Source organism: Pleurodeles waltl, chromosome 5, assembly GCF_031143425.1.
Source record: "Pleurodeles waltl isolate 20211129_DDA chromosome 5, aPleWal1.hap1.20221129, whole genome shotgun sequence".
In the NCBI taxonomy this organism is placed as follows: Eukaryota; Metazoa; Chordata; class Amphibia; order Caudata; family Salamandridae; genus Pleurodeles; species Pleurodeles waltl.
The window spans coordinates 1,011,087,448-1,011,108,541 of NC_090444.1; positions in this window are offsets into that span (position 1 = coordinate 1,011,087,448).

A 21,094-nucleotide genomic window follows, 5' to 3' on the forward strand; every position below is an offset into this window, starting at 1 on the left:
ACCCCACAATCCTTTTGTGCAGCCCACTCCTTACCCTCTGATTGTGTTCACATAGCTGCTCTCTTGAAGTCCTGAGGCCAGTTGCTGACATCCAGGGAGCGATCTCATGGTATATCTAAGACTTAGCTGCTGATGTCTGAATATGCGTAGAGCTTGTCCCTAGGAGCTCCAAACAATATACAGCCCCATGACTACCTTGAAAGCAAATTTAGTGTTGTGTATTCCTCTCCACCCTACCAAACCTCCTGTTGTCCCACATCCCAGTTTTTCTGTGATCCCTGTTTCCCCTGCTCCCCCCATGTCGGTATTTTCCATGGGGTGTCTGGTCCTACCATGGCCAGCCATTTGATAGCTACGTCCAAGAAGGCCATCAATGCTGGTGTGGTCAAAGAAGAAAGTGAAGACTGCTAGAAACTTTCCACTTTAAGCCAGCAATTTGAGACCTCAACCTCCTCTGGCTTGGGAGACAGCCTTTATTGAAAATTGGGACAGTCAACTCTTGTAAATAGACAGCCTCCCTTTCCTGATGTGTTATTTTTATTTTTACACCCCCTCAAAGTTAGCATTGCCCATCTGATTAAAGAGACCATTTTCATTCATTTTGGCCCACTCAAAAGGACAGATTATCTTTACCCCTAAAAAGAATTGTTATACATTTTTGTACTTACCTATATATGAAAATAATGTAAAACTAAAACACGAATCTCTTTCTTATATTTACAAATGTAACTGTATAATGCATGGTATGCCAACTAAAGGAATTGTTTAGTTAGTTAGAAAATGCTTTCTATATTAGAATGCCATGTTTAATTGCACAACACTGAGAAGGTAAACCAAGAACATAACATTAATAACAATTTCATATGTAGTCAATGCAATACAACATCAAACATTCAACACAGATGAAAGTTGGACACAGATGTGTGATCCAAAAGGTTTAATTTATATTATGTCAAAATGGTGACAGTGAAAGTTAGTGACAAAATAGAAAATTGTGATAAATATCACATTTAATTTGGGAGATTTCTCCTATTACTCTGCCTATGCCATGCTGACGGTGAGAATGGTTGAGACTGTGGTTGTATTGGTGATTGGTAAGTTGATGAAGTTGAGTTGGTAGTGTTGAAGGTTGAAGAGGTGCAAATGATGGTTGTGCAGATGGTTGTGGCAAAGGTGTTTGTCGTTTGAGAGAGGTGGTATGGCCCGTGTATGTTGAGGTGCCTTTGTAAAATCTCCTCCATGCGTTGGCCATGAAGAGTGATATTGGCATTTGTTGCTTTTCTCCTCTATCATCTTCATGTCCAGGGGATGATGTCTGCACTCACTTCCCTAAAAGTTGTAAGCTGTTCTTGGTACGTATCAATCATTTGAGGAAGCCTTTTAAGGGAGGCAGCTATCTTACACAGAATAGACCCCATTGCATGAGCATCCTCCTGGATATTTCACAGTTGTTGGAAAAACTGATACTTCTAGAAAGCAGCATTAGTCCCTGCAAGCTCCCCCTCTTCCACTCTCATGTGTGCCCTTCTGACTTAGGCAGCAGGTTGCCTTGCACGGAGATGGGTGCCAGTTGTAGTCTAAGGGATATTCAATAAGACAAATAGGCAATGCTTAACACATTTTCATAACATATTAAGCATGTTGCCAATACAAATATTTCACAAAAGACATACATATACCTTGTCAATAATACACAAAGTGCTCAGATTCAAAGGTAAAAGAGAAGACATATAAATTACCAGTTTTTACCATCCTTCTGCTGTGTGTGCCAGTCCTGGTTTTACAGCAGTACTAGGAGCAGCAGTCATTGCAAGTGGTGGTGTGGACAACATCACAGGGCCTTAAACAGATTGTTAAAGCATTTTTGAGTTACCCTTTAAACAAGGTCAATACATCTTTTCAATGAGCATGAAGGGGTGGAGAAATAGTGCAATAAAAACTCTTTAAACAACACAATTTAGAATGACAGTGTGACCTATGTGGCCACTCAAAGAAAACTCCTGTTTGGAGTAAGGTTGAGGGATGTATTAAAAGCTCAGACTCAAAGTTATGTAGACAATTCTCAAAACATAATTATAAAGATACAGAATCATCACCGGTTGACCAAGGCAACGGAAACGATTCAAATATGCTAACATCAAAAGAACTAAACATTCTACAATGAAAATTCAAAACATCTAAAGGATCATCTAATGGGTAGAAAACAAGTGCTATTTGTAGGAGGCTGGACTGGCTTGTAGTGAGTACCAAGGGGTACTTGCACCTTGCACCAGGCCCAGTTATCCCTTATTAGTGTATAGGGTGTCTAGCAGCTTAGGCTGATAGATAATGGTAGCTTAGCAAAGCAGCTCAGGCTGAACTAGGAGACGTGTGAAGCTACTACAGTACCACTTAGTGTCATATGCACAATATCATAAGAAAACACAATACACAGTTATACTAAAAATAAAGGTACTTTATTTTTATGACAATATGCCAAAGTATCTTAGAGTGTACCCTCAGTGAGAGGATAGGAAATATACACAAGATATATATACACAATAGCAAAAATATGCAGTATAGTCTTAGAAAACAGTGCAAACAATGTATAGTTACAATAGGATGCAATGGGGAAACATAGGGAAAGGGGCAACACAAACCATATACTCCAGAAGTGGAATGCGAACCACGAATGGACCCCAAACCTATGTGACCTTGTAGAGGGTCGCTGGGACTATTAGAAAATAGTGAGAGTTAGCAAAATAACCCTCCCCAAGACCCTGAAAAGTGAGTGCAAAGTGCACTAAAGTTCCCCTAAGGACAAAATAGTCGTGTTAGAGGGAGAATGCAAGGAAAACACAAATCAGCAATGCAACAACGATGGATTCCTGTCTGAGGGTACCTGTGGAACAAGGGGACCAAGTCCAAAAGTCACAAGCAGCTCGGAGATGGGCAGATGCCCAAGAAATGCCAGCGGTTGGTGCAAAAAAGCTCTTACTAGGCTGAAGAACTGTGAATACTGCAGGAACGACAAGGGCTAGAGACTTCCCCTTTGGAGGATGAATCCCCCACGCCTTGGAGAGTTGTGCAGAAGTGTTTTCCCGCCGGATGGACGCCAACAAGCCTTGCTACACGCAAATCGTGCGTTTGGCGTTTTTGGACGCTGCTGGGGCCCAGGAAGGACCAGGAGGTCGCAAATTGGACCTGCAGAGAGAGGGGACGTCGAGCAAGACAAAGAGCCCTCACTGAAGCAGGTAGCACCCGGAGAAGTGCCAGAAACAGGCACTACGAGGATGCGTGAAACGGTGCTCGCCGAAGTTGCACAAAGGAGTCCCACGTCGCCGGAGACCAACTTAGAAAGTCGTGCAATGCAGGTTAGAGTGCCGTGGACCCAGGCTTGGCTGTGCACACAGGATTTCCGCCGGAAGTGCACAGGGGCCGGAGAAGCTTGCAAAGTCGCGGTTCCCAGCAATGCAGCCCAGCGAGGTGAGGCAAGGACTTACCTCCACCAAACTTGGGCTGAAGAGTCACTGGACTGTGGGAGTCACTTGGACGGTGTCGCTGGATTCGAGGGACCTCGCTCGTCATGCTGAGAGGAGACCCAAGGGACCGGTAATGCAGCTTTTTGGTGCCTGCGGTTGCAGGGGGAAGATTCCGTCGACCCACGGGAGATTTCTTCGGAGCTTCTGGTGCAGAGAGGAGGCAGACTACCCCCACAGCATGCACAAGCAGGAAAACAGTCGAGAAGGCGGCAGGATCAGCGTTACAGAGTTGCAGTAGTCGTCTTTGCTACTATGTTGCAGGTTTGCAGGCTTCCAGCGCGGTCAGCGGTCGATTCCTTATCAGAAGGTGAAGAGGGAGACGCAGAGGAACTCGGCTGAGCTCATGCATTCGTTATCTAAAGTTTCCCCAGAGACAGAGACCCTAAATAGCCAGAAAAGAGGGTTTGGCTACCTAGGAGAGAGGAAAGGCTACTAACACCTGAAGGAGCCTATCACAAGGAGTCTCTGACGTCACCTGGTGGCACTGGCCACTCAGAGCAGTCCAGTGTGCCAGCAGCACCTCTGTTTCCAAGATGGCAGAGGTCTGGAGCACACTGGAGGAGCTCTGGACACCTCCCAGGGGAGGTGCAGGTCAGGGGAGTGGTCACTCCCCTTTCCTTTGTCCAGTTTCGCGCCAGAGCAGGGGCTAAGGGGTCCCTGAACCGGTGTAGACTGGCTTATGCAGAATTGGGCACATCTGTGCCCAACAAAGCATTTCCAGAGGCTGGGGGAGGCTACTCCTCCCCTGCCTTCACACCATTTTCCAAAGGGAGAGGGTGTCACACCCTCTCTCAGAGGAAGTTCTTTGTTCTGCCATCCTGGGCCAGGCCTGGCTGGACCCCAGGAGGGCAGCTGCCTGTCTGAGGGGTTGGCAGCAGCAGCAGCTGCAGAGAAACCCCAGGAAGGGCAGTCTGGCAGTACCAGGGTCTGTGCTACAGACCACTGGGATCATGGAATTGTACCAACAATGCTAGGATGGCATAGAGGGGGCAATTCCATGATCCTAGACATGTTACATGGCCATATTCGGAGTTACCATGGTGAAGCTACATATAGGTAGTGACCTATATGTAGTGCACGCGTGTAATTGTGTCCCCGCACTCACAAAGTTCAGTGAATTGGCTCTGAACAATGTGGGGGCACCTTGGCTAGTGCCAGGGTGCCCTCACACTAAGTAACTTTGCACCTAACCTTTACCAGGTAAAGGTTAGACATATAGGTGACTTATAAGTTACTTAAGTGCAGTGTAAAATGGCTGTGAAATAACGTGGACGTTATTTCACTCAGGCTGCAGTGGCAGGCCTGTGTAAGAATTGTCAGAGCTCCTTATGGGTGGCAAAAGAAATGCTGCAGCCCATAGGGATCTCCTGGAACCCCAATACCCTGGGTACCTCAGTACCATATACTAGGGAATTATAAGGGTGTTCCAGTAAGCCAATGTAAATTGGTAAAAATGGTCACTAGCCTGTCAGTGACAATTTGGAAAGAAATGAGAGAGCATAACCACTGAGGTTCTGATTAGCAGAGCCTCAGTGAGACAGTTAGTCACTACACAGGTAACACATTCAGGCACACTTATGAGCACTGGGGCCCTGGGTTACCAGGGTCCCAGTGACACATACAACTAAAACAACATATATACAGTGAAAAATGGGGGTAACATGCCAGGCAAGATGGTACTTTCCTACACAACCCCCCCCCAAACGAAGGACAATAAGACTAGCCATTACCTGATGAGTCTTCATTGTCTAAGTGGAAATATCTGGAGAGTCCATCTGCATTGGAGTGGCTACTCCCAGGTCTATGTTCCACTGTATAGTCCATTCCCTGTAGGGATATGGACCACCTCAACAATTTAGGATTTTCACCTTTCATTTGTTTTAGCCAAAGTAGAGGTTTGTGGTCTGTCTGAACAATGAAGTGAGTGCCAAACAGGTATGGCCTCAACTTCTTCAGAGCCCAGACCACAGCAAAGGCCTCCCTCTCAATGGCAGACCAACGCTTTTCTCTAGGGGTCAACCTTCTACTAATAAAAGCAACAGGTTGATCCTGGCCCTCAGAATTAAGTTGTGATAGGACTGCCCCTACTCCTAATTCAGATGCATCAGTCTGGACATAGAATTTTTTAGAGTAACAAGGGCTTTTCAGGACAGGTGCAGAGCACATGGCCTGCTTCAGCTCCTCAAAAGCTTTCTGACAGTTTGCTGTCCATAATACCTTTTTAGGCATTTTCTTGGATGTGAGGTCATTAAGAGGGGCTGCAATGGAGCCATAGTTCTTAATGAACCTCCTGTAATACCCAGTGAGGCCTAGGAAGGCTCTCACCTGAGTCTGAGTGGTAGGGGGAACCCAATCAATAATAGTTTGGATTTTCCCCTGAAGTGGTGCAATCTGTTCCCCACCAACAAGGTGTCCCAGATAAACCACCTTACCCTGCCCTATCTGGCACTTTGAAGCCTTGATAGTGAGGCCTGCCTTTTGCAGGGCCTCCAAAACTTTCCAAAGGTGGACCAGGTGATCATCCCAGCTGGAGCTAAAGACAGCTATATCATCCAAATATGCTGCACTGAAAGCTTCCAGCCCTTGCAGGACTGTGTTCACCAACCTCTGAAAAGTGGCAGGTGCATTTTTCAGACCAAAAGGCATTACAGTAAACTGGTAATGTCCTCCAATGGTAGAAAATGCAGTCTTAGATTTAGCATCTTCTGACAATTTGATCTGCCAATACCCTGCAGTCAAATCAAAAGTGCTTAGATACTTGGCAGATGCCAGTGTATCTATGAGCTCATCTGCCCTGGGTATAGGGCGAGCATCAGTTTTGGTTACCAAGTTGAGACCTCTATAGTCGACACAAAACCTCATTTCCTTCTTTCCATCTTTAGAATTGGGTTTTGGTACCAGTACCACAGGAGAAGCCCATGGACTGTCAGAGTGCTCAACCACTCCTAGTTCCAACATCTTCTGAACTTCTTGCTTTATGCAGTCCCTGACATGGTCAGGCTGCCTATAGATCTTACTTTTGACAGGTAAACTGTCTCCAGTATCTATAGTGTGCTCACACCAAGAAGTGGTGCCTGGCACAATGGAGAAGAGTTCTGAAAATTGTCCTAGGAGATTTATGCAATTATCTTTCTGCTCAGCAGTAAGACAATCAGCCAAAACTACACCTTCCACAAGAGCATCTTGTTCTGTGGAAGAGAAGAGATCAGGTAGAGGATCACTGTCTTCTTCCTGTCCCTCATCTGTTGCCATGAGCAGGGTGAGATCAGCCCTGTCATAGTAGGGTTTCAGGCGGTTGACATGGAGCACCCTAAGGGGACTCCTGGCAGTGCCTAAGTCAACCAAGTAGGTGACTTCACCCTTCTTTTCAACAATTGTGTGGGGTCCACTCCATTTATCTTGGAGTGCTCTTGGGGCCACAGGCTCCAAGACCCACACTTTCTGCCCTGGTTGGTACTGAACCAAAACAGCCTTCTGATCATGCCATTGCTTCTGGAGCTCTTGGCTGGCCTGAAGGTTTTTACTGGCCTTTTTCATGTACTCAGCCATCCTTGATCTGAGGCCAAGTACATAATCCACAATATCCTGCTTAGGAGCTTTTAAAGGTTGTTCCCAACCCACCTTTACAAGTGTGAGTGGACCCCTAACAGGGTGTCCAAAAAGAAGTTCAAAGGGGCTGAAGCCCACTCCTTTCTGGGGTACCTCCCTGTAGGCAAAAAGGAGGCATGGTAGAAGGATATCCCATCTCCTGCGGAGTTTTTCAGGGAGTCCCATAATCATGCCTTTGAGAGTTTTATTAAATCTCTCCACCAGTCCATTTGTTTGTGGATGATAGGGTGTTGTGAACTTGTAAGTTACACCACACTCCTTCCACATGGCCTTTAAGTATGCAGACATGAAATTGCTTCCTCTGTCTGATACTACTTCCTTTGGGAAGCCCACCCTGGAAAATATTCCCAGGAGGGCCTTTGCCACTGCAGGAGCTGTAGTGGTCCTTAAAGGAATAGCTTCAGGATATCTTGTGGCATGGTCCACTACCACCAAGATAAACCTATTGCCTGAAGCAGTAGGAGGGTCAAGGGGGCCAACTATGTCAACCCCTACCCTTTCAAAGGGAACCCCAACCACAGGCAGTGGGATAAGGGGTGCCTTTGGAGTGCCACCTGTCTTGCCACTGGCTTGACAGGTTTCACAGGACTTACAAAATTCTTTTGTGTCCTCAGACATCCTAGGCCAATGAAACAATGGTACCAATCTGTCCCAAGTTTTCATTTGACCCAGGTGCCCAGCTAAGGGAATGTCATGTGCCAGTGTTAGGAGGAACTTTCTGTACTCCTGAGGAATCACTAATCTCCTGGCAGCTCCAGGTTTAGGATCCCTATGCTCAGTGTACAAGAGGTTGTCCTCCCAGTAAACTCTGTGTGAGTCACTGATATCCCCATTAGCCTGTTTGACAGCTTGCTGTCTGAGACCCTCTAATGTGGGACAGGTTTGCTGTGCCACACTCAGCTCCTCTCTGGCAGGCCCCCCTTCACCCAAAAGCTCAGCAGTGTCTGCTTCCAGCTCCTCTGGTGTAGGTTCTGCACAGGGAGGGAATTCTTCTTCCTCAGAAGTAGAATCCACTGTAGAGGGAGGGATAGTAGGAAGTGGTTTGCTTCTACTAGCCCTAGCTTTAGGGAGCACTTGGTCCATTGTTCCAGGATCCAAGCTTCCCTGTCCTTTTTGCTTTTTGGCCTGAGCCCTTGTCAAAGCAAAAATATGCCCTGGGATGCCCAGCATTGCTGCATGGGCCTCCAACTCCACATCTGACCAAGCTGATGTCTCCAAATCATTCCCTAATAGACAGTCTACAGGTAAATCTGAAGCTACCACAACTTTCTTTGGACCAGATACCCCCCCCCCAGTTGAGATTTACAACAGCCATGGGGTGGCTTTGTGTTATGTTGTGAGCATCGGTTACTTGGTACTGGTGTCCAAGTATGTGTTGTTCAGGGTGCACCAGTTTCTCAATCACCATTGTGACACTGGCACCTGTGTCCCTGTAGGCCTGGACCTCAACACCATTTATTAGGGTTAGTTGCTTGTACTTCTCCAAGTTATGGGGGCAAGCAACCAACGTGGCTAAGTCAATAGCCCCTTCAGAGACTAAAGTAGCCTCTGTGGTCTCCCTAATCAGACCAACCCCAACTAAATTACCAAAAGTGAGCCCAGCTACTCCCTTGGATTGGCTATTAGTAGGTTTGCTCCCACCACCACTGCTATTAGTAGGGACACTAGGTGTAGCAGTAGGGGTTGTAGTGGTAGGAGCTGTGGTGCCTTTCTTTGGACAACTGGGATCTGTTGTCCAATGGCCTTTTATTTTACATAAATAGCACCATGGTTTCTTTTCCTTGTTCTGATTAAAGGAGGATTTGGGCCCACCACCCCCACCAGAGTGTTTTTGTGGGCCTGATGAAGACTCATTTTTAGATTTGTCCCCACCCTTGTCAGAAGACTTACCATCCTTCTTTTTGTTGCCATCTTTGTCACCCCCTGTATGAACTTTTCTGTTCACTCTTGTTCTGACCCATTTGTCTGCCTTCTTTCCCAATTCTTGGGGAGAGGTCAGATCAGAGTCCACCAAGTACTGGTGCAACAAATCAGACACACAATTATTAAGAATATGCTCTCTCAGGATTAAGTTATACAGGCTGTCATAATCAGTAACTTTACTGCCATGTAACCACCCCTCCAAGGCCTTCACTGCCTGGTCAATGAAATCAACCCAGTCTTGTGAAGACTCCTTTTTGGTATCTCTGAACTTTATCCTGTACTGTTCAGTGGTTAAGCCATAACCATCCAGGAGTGCATTCTTAAGAACTTGGAAATTATTAGCATCATTTTCTTTTACAGTAAGGAGCCTATCCCTACCTTTTCCAGTGAATGATAGCCATAGGATAGCAGCCCACTGCTTTTGAGGGACATCCTGTACAGCACAGGCCCTCTCAAGTGCAGCAAACCACTTGTTAATGTCATCCCCCTCCTTATAAGGGGGAACTATCTTGTGCAGATTCCTAGAATCATGCTCTTTTGCAGGATGACTATGGGGAATACTGCTGCTGCCACCATGGGTATCTAAACCCATTTTCTGTCTTTCCCTCTCTATTTCTAAAGACTGTCTATCCAAATCCAGCTGTTGCTTCTTGAGCTTCAGTCTGGTTTGTTCCACTCTCAATCTATTGAGCTCCCTTTCTAACAATCTGTCATCAGGGTGGGTGGGAGGGACATTTCTAGATACAGAGGTATGATGGGAATGAACAGAAGGAGACCTGTCCCTTACCAAGGGCACCCTAACAGCTTGGCTACCAGCATAATGTGAGAGCACATCATCAGTATGATGTGATTCAACCTCTGTACCAACTATGCTAGACTGTCTAGTAATGGGCAGGCTGAGAAGTTTCTTTCCTGAACCTTTTCCTGGGGGAGTCCCTGGATCAGATTGAGAACCATTAGCTACTTTTTCTACAGATTGGGCACTTATGGCCTTATCCTGTACTCTAAGCATATTAATTAACAGTTCTAAGGAAGGATTCTTCTCTACACTCAAACCTCTCTCTATGCAGAGACTCCTTGCTCCTTTCCAGCTAAGGTGATCATATGCAAGTTTGGACAGTTCAACTTTTTGGCCTGTGCCAGACATTTTTAGAGAGAGTTAAAGTGATAGACAAAGAGAAAAAAGTTTTCAGAACTTTTTGGAAAGACAGAAAAAAACTTTTTAAACTTTTAAGAACTTTTTGAAAGTTTAGAAGTACTTTTCAGCACTTAGAAAAGAGTGAAAAGAGGAAATGCAAAACTTTTTGGCTATGTGTATATACACTGACCTTGTTTTGTATATTTTTCTCTTATGAAAAGTACAATGACAAGAGTGGTAAGTAGTCTCAAAGCACTTATCCCACCGCTGCACAACCAATGTAGGAGGCTGGACTGGCTTGTAGTGAGTACCAAGGGGTACTTGCACCTTGCACCAGGCCCAGTTATCCCTTATTAGTGTATAGGGTGTCTAGCAGCTTAGGCTGATAGATAATGGTAGCTTAGCAAAGCAGCTCAGGCTGAACTAGGAGACGTGTGAAGCTACTACAGTACCACTTAGTGTCATATGCACAATATCATAAGAAAACACAATACACAGTTATACTAAAAATAAAGGTACTTTATTTTTATGACAATATGCCAAAGTATCTTAGAGTGTACCCTCAGTGAGAGGATAGGAAATATACACAAGATATATATACACAATAGCAAAAATATGCAGTATAGTCTTAGAAAACAGTGCAAACAATGTATAGTTACAATAGGATGCAATGGGGAAACATAGGGAAAGGGGCAACACAAACCATATACTCCAGAAGTGGAATGCGAACCACGAATGGACCCCAAACCTATGTGACCTTGTAGAGGGTCGCTGGGACTATTAGAAAATAGTGAGAGTTAGCAAAATAACCCTCCCCAAGATCCTGAAAAGTGAGTGCAAAGTGCACTAAAGTTCCCCTAAGGACAAAATAGTCGTGTTAGAGGGAGAATGCAAGGAAAACACAAATCAGCAATGCAACAACGATGGATTCCTGTCTGAGGGTACCTGTGGAACAAGGGGACCAAGTCCAAAAGTCACAAGCAGCTCGGAGATGGGCAGATGCCCAAGAAATGCCAGCGGTTGGTGCAAAGAAGCTCTTACTAGGCTGAAGAACTGTGAATACTGCAGGAACGACAAGGACTAGAGACTTCCCCTTTGGAGGATGGATCCCCCACGCATTGGAGAGTCGTGCAGAACTGTTTTCCCGCCGGATGGACGCCAACAAGCCTTGCTACACGCAAATCGTGCATTTGGCGTTTTTGGATGCTGCTGGGGCCCAGGAGGGACCAGGAGGTCGCAAATTGGACCTGCAGAGAGAGGGGACGTCGAGCAAGACAAAGAGCCCTCACTGAAGCAGGTAGCACCCAGAAAAGTGCCAGAAACAGGCACTACGAGGATGCGTGAAACGGTGCTCGCCGAAGTTGCACAAAGGAGTCCCACGTCGCCGGAGACCAACTTAGAAAGTCGTGCAATGCAGGTTAGAGTGCCGTGGACCCAGGCTTGGCTGTGCACACAGGATTTCCACCGGAAGTGTACAGGGGCCGGAGAAGCTTGCAAAGTCGCGGTTCCCAGCAATGCAGCCCAGCGAGGTGAGGCAAGGACTTACCTCCACCAAACTTGGGCTGAAGAGTCACTGGACTGTGGGAGTCACTTGGACGGTGTCGCTGGATTCGAGGGACCTCGCTCGTCGTGCTGAGAGGAGACCCAAGGGACCGGTAATGCAGCTTTTTGGTGCCTGCGGTTGCAGGGGGAAGATTCCGTCGACCCACGGGAGATTTCTTCGGAGCTTCTGGTGCAGAGAGGAGGCAGACTACCCCCACAGCATGCACAAGCAGGAAAACAGTCGAGAAGGCGGCAGGATCAGCGTTACAGAGTTGCAGTAGTCGTCTTTGCTACTATGTTGCAGGTTTGCAGGCTTCCAGCGCGGTCAGCGGTCGATTCCTTATCAGAAGGTGAAGAGGGAGATGCAGAGGAACTCGGCTGAGCTCATGCATTCGTTATCTAAAGTTTCCCCAGAGACAGAGACCCTAAATAGCCAGAAAAGAGGGTTTGGCTACCTAGGAGAGAGGAAAGGCTACTAACACCTGAAGGAGCCTATCACAAGAAGTCTCTGACGTCACCTGGTGGCACTGGCCACTCAGAGCAGTCCAGTGTGCCAGCAGCACCTCTGTTTCCAAGATGGCAGAGGTCTGGAGCACACTGGAGGAGCTCTGGACACCTCCCAGGGGAGGTGCAGGTCAGGGGAGTGGTCACTCCCCTTTCCTTTGTCCAGTTTCGCGCCAGAGCAGGGGCTAAGGGGTCCCTGAACCGGTGTAGACTGGCTTATGCAGAATTGGGCACATCTGTGCCCAACAAAGCATTTCCAGAGGCTGGGGGAGGCTACTCCTCCCCTGCCTTCACACCATTTTCCAAAGGGAGAGGGTGTCACACCCTCTCTCAGAGGAAGTTCTTTGTTCTGCCATCCTGGGCCAGGCCTGGCTGGACCCCAGGAGGGCAGCTGCCTGTCTGAGGGGTTGGCAGCAGCAGCAGCTGCAGAGAAACCCCAGGAAGGGCAGTCTGGCAGTACCAGCGTCTGTGCTACAGACCACTGGGATCATGGAATTGTACCAACAATGCTAGGATGGCATAGAGGGGGCAATTCCATGATCATAGACATGTTACATGGCCATATTCGGAGTTACCATGGTGAAGCTACATATAGGTAGTGACCTATATGTAGTGCACGCGTGTAATGGTGTCCCCGCACTCACAAAGTTCAGTGAATTGGCTCTGAACAATGTGGGGGCACCTTGGCTAGTGCCAGGGTGCCCTCACACTAAGTAACTTTGCACCTAACCTTTACCAGGTAAAGGTTAGACATATAGGTGACTTATAAGTTACTTAAGTGCAGTGTAAAATGGCTGTGAAATAACGTGGACGTTATTTCACTCAGGCTGCAGTGGCAGGCCTGTGTAAGAATTGTCAGAGCTCCTTATGGGTGGCAAAAGAAATGCTGCAGCCCATAGGGATCTCCTGGAACCCCAATACCCTGGGTACCTCAGTACCATATACTAGGGAATTATAAGGGTGTTCCAGTAAGCCAATGTAAATTGGTAAAAATGGTCACTAGCCTGTCAGTGACAATTTGGAAAGAAATGAGAGAGCATAACCACTGAGGTTCTGATTAGCAGAGCCTCAGTGAGACAGTTAGTCACTACACAGGTAACACATTCAGGCACACTTATGAGCACTGGGGCCCTGGGTTACCAGGGTCCCAGTGACACATACAACTAAAACAACATATATACAGTGAAAAATGGGGGTAACATGCCAGGCAAGATGGTACTTTCCTACACTATTCAGTTCTCTTCTGTATAAAGGCAATTCAAAAGTCATCTAAGGTTTGCTAACTACGGCGAGGGAAATTCCTACAGATTAGCAAGTCATAAGTTAAAATGTGCTGGGCTAAAACGCATATGGACAAAAAGTAAAAAGAAAAATGACAAGAAGAATTTGGAAAAACGACACCTGGGGCAAAAGATGACTAACCAAAGTTGACAAACGTAAGTAAAAAGAGAAGGAGTCAGCATTTCAGAAGCTCAGTCAAGAGTCTTCTTCTTGGGGTCAGAGGAAAAATTAGAAGTCTTGGCAAAGCACTGAAAAAAGAAGCGTAAAGGTAGAGAGGTCTGTACCTCTCTGAAGTCCAAGTGACCTGCTCCTAAAGGGAAGGGCAAGAAGACTTCTGCTATTCCAGCTCGGGAACAGTAAATTTAAGTCCAAAATGCAAAATGATTTGCTCAACCATCAATCCACATGACCCAGAAGGTATAACTGTCAAATCAAAGTCTATCATGCGACATGGAACTGCAACATCAGGAAAGATTTCCATTACCAACAACAGAAAGGCATTCACATGAGCTCATTGGTACGGATTGAAACAAATGTATACAGTTAATTTCCACAGCTCCTCAATGTACTGGGCTCAAGGTTACTTTCTCAGGCTCACTCTGAGTAAAACAATGGTACATATATTCCAAGCTAACATTTCATGGGAACGAAATCTGAAAGAAACATCACGTTAGCAAGAATGACTAAACATTTTTCTACACAGACCTCACTTAAGCTAAGTAAAGTGAGTTAAAATGGCACATTCATTTATGAAAATAATGGACATATAAGATTCAAAATGAAGAATTCACCATTAATAATCTCCATCAGTGTTCGTGTAACAATAGATTTAAAACAAATTAACTCTGTTAATATTTTACATTAAGTAAATGCAAAGTTTCACTTTCGACATTTGCATGTAACATTTAAAACATTACTTTTCAGAAATCTATTATCATTGTAGTGCAAACTATTAACATCCTAAAGAAACATATGGAATCAAAACAAATGATTATACTTATAGAGTTTAAGGCTATACCATATCACTCAAAATGAGTGCTTTACAGTGTATGCACATTAACAAAGGCTTTCAGTGCACCACTTTACGATGGATCTATTAGCGTTTCAAGTAAGAAAATACAAGCTCTATCAGGTATAGATGATTGCTGTGACATCAAAGTAACAATAACCTTATTGCTACATCAAGATTAAAATAACATTTTGAGTATATAATAGTGGAACAGTAAATGTGTCAATTTAACAATGCATCACAATGCAAAGAAATTCAAACAAGCATGATCAAATATACCATTAGGATTTAAGAAACATATGATACAATTAGCCTATAGTGCGTTAATTAGATCATAATCTTAAGAAAATACTTGTGTGTATAGATGGGATGCATTTTAAAACCCACCTTGTGTGTTGCCCTGCTGCAGTTATAATAACTCCTGTCCCAAGCTACTAGAATGTATTGCTGTATTGAAAAAACTACAAAAAATAACGCAATGAATTATAGTAATTGAGAGGGCCTGTGTTAGAGAGTGTTTTAGAGTACTGTATATGTGATCTTTGACAAACAATGAAGGCATGAGTGAAGGAGAGATATGGTCAATGATTGTATGTTTAATTTTATTGAGTGCCCTGGCACAACATTAGTGTTGGTAGAAACAGGCATCCTATATAGTATGTGTGGGTGCAGTTGGCACTCCGGCAGTACTACGGCCAGGTGAATCCTCGAATCCTGGAGAACTTCACATCATCCTGCCATTCTGCAATTTTTCGCACTGAGGATTGATGGATGGAGCCCATGTAGTAGCTTTTAGTGTCTTACAACAAGCATAACTACAAGGGCTGTCTCCTCTTCAGTAAAATTCCTTGTCTTGTTCATAATCGTGGTCTGCAGCCTTCTTCCTGGGTGGGTTGCACAGACTGAAGAAGTTGAAGAGGAAAAAAACAGATCCTCTCCTGTGACCAGTATATATATTGATGTTGATGAAGTGGTGTCCGGTGTATAGGAGTGGGTTGAGGTGTATGTAATTCTCCTAGGTCTCCCCCCTGATAGCGAAACTTCCACAAAGTATGTAGAGGTCTACGCCCAATTAAGAAGGTTCCGCAAAGCATGCAAAGACCTCCGCCCCGGTTGCAGAGGTCCTGGAAAATGTGTAGAACATAAATTACTATCATAAGTTTACTAGTAGTAAGCATAAGGTCATATTTGATATTTATTCAGACTCTACCTCTTGAATTTAGGGTGCGGAGACACGTACTTCTAGACTTTGTAGTGACTTACCTCTCAGATTTTGTAAGTAGCCCAAAGTTGTCAAGTTACTAAAAGGTGTAATAGTAAACTTACAAGGTTAAGTTACCTTTGTGAATAGCCCCCCTTGTGTTTCTGTATTTTTACTGCATTATACTGGTTCTGTTTAATTTTTTTGCAGGTGTGGTCCTAACTTTGTGAATATTAATTCTGTGTCACATGACATCTTTGCAAATGCTATATAGAGAGTTTATCCTGGGCCTCCAGTTCTATTGCTGTCTAGTGTGGTTGCCATCTGCTTTGCTGACTTTCCAATTACCAATCACAAGGGTATGAGTTACCGGGTTAGCCGTTATCACATTAAATTACCCTGGCATCAATGGCAAGTTAAAGCCCATGACAGGCAACTTAGACGGAACTACAACATTTCACTGGTAAATAGTAAGCAAATATATTCTAATCGATAATCCAATGCAAATATTGATTGATATTTATATGTAAAGATAATATATCAGCTTATTTTTAAATAGATACATCAGGTTGCCAAGATTCAGGCACCTTGGACGTGTAAAAGTAATCCCCATTCCAGAATGGCAAATGATTATGACCACAAGTAGGAAATCAGTAGCTGAATACAAAAATACTTTTTAAATATAAAATTATATGGAATGTACGTGGATCAGCACACAGGAAAAACGCAATTCTGCTTGTCAAACATATTTATGCATGTACATTAAAGAACCTACATAACTTTATTTTTTTAAACTCAAATATTTTACTGCAGCATACTTTGTATTAAATAGAGGGTCATTCTACACAAAAGGGCCTGCTGAGCAAGACTTGGAGAAAATGTCTGGTCCCTGTCATTTGAAAAACCTAGCTATTAAACCACATGTGAACATTTGAATTACTGTTTGAAGAATGCCAATGGAGAAGGGAGCAAGAAAATTCTGATGGAGAAAACCACAAGAGTAGTTTGTGTTTGGTTTGAAGTTGGCAGATCGTCAAGAATTTTGAGGAAGCATCTGGCCGACATCACGTGGAGGGCTTGCACACGCCTTTTGGGGGAGTACACAGACACCTCGAGGGAAGAGACAGAGCAGACCACATATTGAGATACACTTGCAAATATCTGAAGATTTAGTTGTAAGGTTCGCTGGAAACTGTGGACTGGGCATTAGAAGTAAATACTAAGAATTCGATTTTTAGCTGCTTTGTGTGCTCACTCCTGAGTTAAGAAATCCCATTCCAGGGGCTGTCCAGGCAGCGGGAATATTGTACATAAGTAGGTCGGGAGCAAGCATGCAGAAGCACACTGGCAACTTTCTGTTATGTGGTATGTCTTTCAGGTTTGCCTAATGTGGCATTGTAGTCCGAATCTGTCACATTTCCTGTTTTTTCCTTTTTCTGTTTTCCTCGTGTTATAGGGGAGATTTCTCGTTGTTTGCTTTAGTTATTCCTCCTTTGTCTCGAAATACTAGCTCTCCTGGCATCCTCGCCTGGGATACGGGATTCCATGCCCGTATCCCAGTTGGTGTGGGGCATACAACACCACAATACTTCTAGTTGGTAAGAAATTAACAATGATGTTTTGATGATTTGGTTACTTCTCTGTATTTACTCTCCTGATAATCGTACACTTTTTAATATCTATAGGGACATTTTTTTTACATTTTATAGTATTTAATAAATTGCATATCATAGGTGTAGAACATTCTCCTCCACAAACCCTCATTATGGTCTTAATAAACAAAGTGTAAAGACAAAATAGCAACAGTAATCAGATCCAAGCTCGGCGGAAAATGTATGTCAGTGCCATGGGGAACAAGTGTCTCCAGGACCGTGAGGCAGGTCACATGCGCAGGGAGGTTAATTAAATCAGTAACATTGTGCGTAGTGCAAATCAGGGCCCCCGGGTGGGCGTCGAGCAGGATTAATGTGTTGGACCATCCCCTGGTCGGAACCAAGTGAACGAGGCGACACCTACAGGACAGGTATCAGGGTTATGAGCGATCTACAATTCAATGTCCTCATAATGGGGTCGTTCATCTGTTTTGGCCTCCATCGCTGCCAGGAGAGCTTCCCAACAGTCAAGCGCGTAGGCACCTTGTTACCCATCTATTGTTTGTCGGAGTGATTTAGGCCCGTATTTATACTTTTTGATGCTAAACTGCGCTAACGCAGTTTAGCGTCAAAAAATTTTGCGCCGGCTAACGCCATTCTGAAGCACCATGCGGGCGCCGTATTTATTGAATGGCGTTAGCCGGCGCAAGCAGACCGGCGCTGCCTGGTGTGCGTGGAAAAAAAACACGTACACCAGGCAGCGCCGGCGTAGGGAAAAATGGCGCTAGGGCGTCTTAAAAATGGTGCAAGTCAGGTTGACGCAAAAAATCGCCTCCACCCGATTTGCGCCATTTTTAACGACGCCCAGACGCCATTTACATGACTCCTGTCTTAGTAAAGACAGGAGTCATGCCCCCTTGCCCAATGGCCATGCCCAGGGGACTTATGTCCCCTGGGCATGGTCATTGGGCATTGAGGCATGTAGGGGGGCACAAATCAGGCCCCCCTATGCCACAAAAATATATATAAAAAAAAAAATATCTATACTTACCTGAACTTACCTGAATGTCCCTGGGGTGGGTCCCTCCATCCTTGGGTGTCCTCCTGGGGTGGGCAAGGGTGGCAGGGGGGGTCCTTGGGGGCATGGGAGGGCAGCTGTGGGCTCATTTTGAGCCCACAGGTCCCTTAACGCCTGCCCTGACCCAGGCGTTAAAAAGTGGCGCAAATGCGGGGTTTTCTGCCCCGCCAACTCCCGGGCGTGATTTTTGCCCGGGAGTATAAATACGACGCATTTGCGTCGCAGTCATTTTTTTGGACGGGAACGCCTACCTTGCATCTCATTAACGCAAGGAAGGCGTTCACGCTAAAAAATGACGCTCTTTACTCATACTTTGGCGCTAGACGCGTCTAGTGCCAAAGTATAAATATGGCGTTAGTTTTGCGCCGAATTTGCGTCGAAAAAAACGACGCTAATTCGGCGCAAACGGAGTATAAATATGCCCCTTAGGCCCGTATTTATACTTTTTGACGCTAAACTGCGCTAACGCAGTTTAGCGTCAAAACATTTTGCGCCGGCTAACGCCATTCTGAAGCGCCATGCGGGTGCCGTATTTATTGAATGGCGTTAGCCGGCGCAAGCAGACCGGCGCTGCCTGGTGTGCGTGGAAAAAATCCATGTACACCAGGCAGCGCCGGCGTAGGGAAAAATGGCGCTAGGGCGTCTTAAAAATGGTGCAAGTCAGGTTGACGCAAAAAATCACCTCCACCCGATTTGCGCCATTTTTAACGACGCCCAGACGCCATTTACATGACTCCTGTCTTAGAAAAGACAGGAGTCATGCCCCCTTGCCCAATGGCCATGCCCAGGGGACTTATGTCCCCTGGGCATGGTCATTGGGCATTGAGGCATGTAGGGGGGCACAAATCAGGCCCCCCTATGCCACAAAAAAATATAAAAAAAAAAAATATTTATACTTACCTGAACTTACCTGAATGTCCCTGGGGTGGGTCCCTCCATCCTTGGGTGTCCTCCTGGAGTGGGCAAGGGTGGCAGGGGGGGTCCCTGGGGGTATGGGAGGGCAGCTGTGGGCTCATTTTGAGCCCACAGGTCCCTTAATGCCTGCCCTGACCCAGGCGTTAAAAAGTGGCGCAAATGCGGGGTTTTCTGCCCCGCCAACTCCCGGGCGTGATTTTTGCCTGGGAGTATAAATACGACGCATTTGCGTCGCAGTCATTTTTTTGGACGGGAACGCCTACCTTGCATCTCATTAACGCAAGGAAGGCGTTCACGCAAAAAAATGACGCTCTTTACTCATACTTTGGCGCTAGACGCGTCTAGCGCCAAAGTATAAATATGGCGTTAGTTTTGCGCCGAATTTGCGTCGAAAAAAACGACGCTAATTCGGCGCAAACGGAGTATAAATATGCCCCTTAATCTCCCCTCTGCTCCATTTCTCTACATCTTTCAGCCAGTGAATGATGCCTGGGAGTGTTGTGACTTCAATGCCATGGTTATGGCATGTTTTGCTACGACAAATGTTAAATCTATAAACTTAGCGTAATGTTTGTGTTTTGGATGTTCACGGGATGAGCCCGAGGAGGCAGGACTTGATGTCTGGAGAGATTGGTCTGCTTGGAGCGTGGTGACGATATGTGTCTAGTAGCGTGCAATGGAGTTGCACGTCTACATCATATGTATGAAGTTCGCACAGGATGATCGGCAGCATGGTCATGTGTCCAAAGCACCTGGGAACATCCTAGCCACCCACTCCTGTGTCAGATATGTTTGATGGAGGTAATTGAATGTATTTGAAGCTGGAATTCCTTGTTGCGCTTTTAATGTATCCTAATATTTTATATCATGTTCTGTTTGTGAGCACAGTGCTCAGTGTTTCCTTACATTTCTGTTTGATCAGGTTGAGGTTCTTGTGTAGTGCTTTAGAAATTGTCCCATATAGAACGCTTATGGCCTTCCCTTCGGCTTCATCTGTGAGGAGGGTGGGTAACATTTAATCTTTGGGAGGTTCATGTCTCCCCCTCACCCTAAGTGACTTTGTTGGCACCAAGGAGCACGCTGTGTTTCAGTAAGTCCCTAGCTATCAATTATTGGCCAAGGTGTAAAAAGTGTTCAGAGTGCCATTAGACAACAGGTCACCCACGTGAGCACCCCTGTGTCTGTCTACACTCGGTGGTTGTTGTATATGATCAGTGTTTTTTTTTTTTAACTCAGGGTGAGCCAGAGTAGGATCTCTGGTGCGCATGGTTCATGAAGTTGAGTCCATGTCATAAATCGACATCAATATCCTTTCACCACAAGTACCTCTCTCGGGCATGACAGATAAGAGGAAATATCTGTCACCACCTCAAAAGGAAGATTGGCTCCATTGTGCGTGACAGGTCCTGCCGCATATCCCTAGCACCCGGTGCCAGCCAGCGCATTGGTCATTTAATTGTGATGCTAAATAATAGGCTACATAGTGAGGGGCCTGAGCCCCCCCCCCACCCCCTCCCAGAGACAACCGGTCTTTGCAGTGCAGTGAGCGCTACCCTCCATATACCCAAACTCGAGATCGGTTGGCTGAGCAACTCTTTCAGGTCTTGAAAAAATTGCACCAGCAGCAAAGGAGATAGCAAAACAAAATAGTAGAGGACTCTAGGAAATAGCAGCATTTTGGCTATGGAGAGCTGGCTCTTAAGTGATAGTGGTAATGCACACCAGAAGTGCATGGACTGTTTGGCAATAGTCAAGGCTCAACTGAGATTGCCTGCATATAG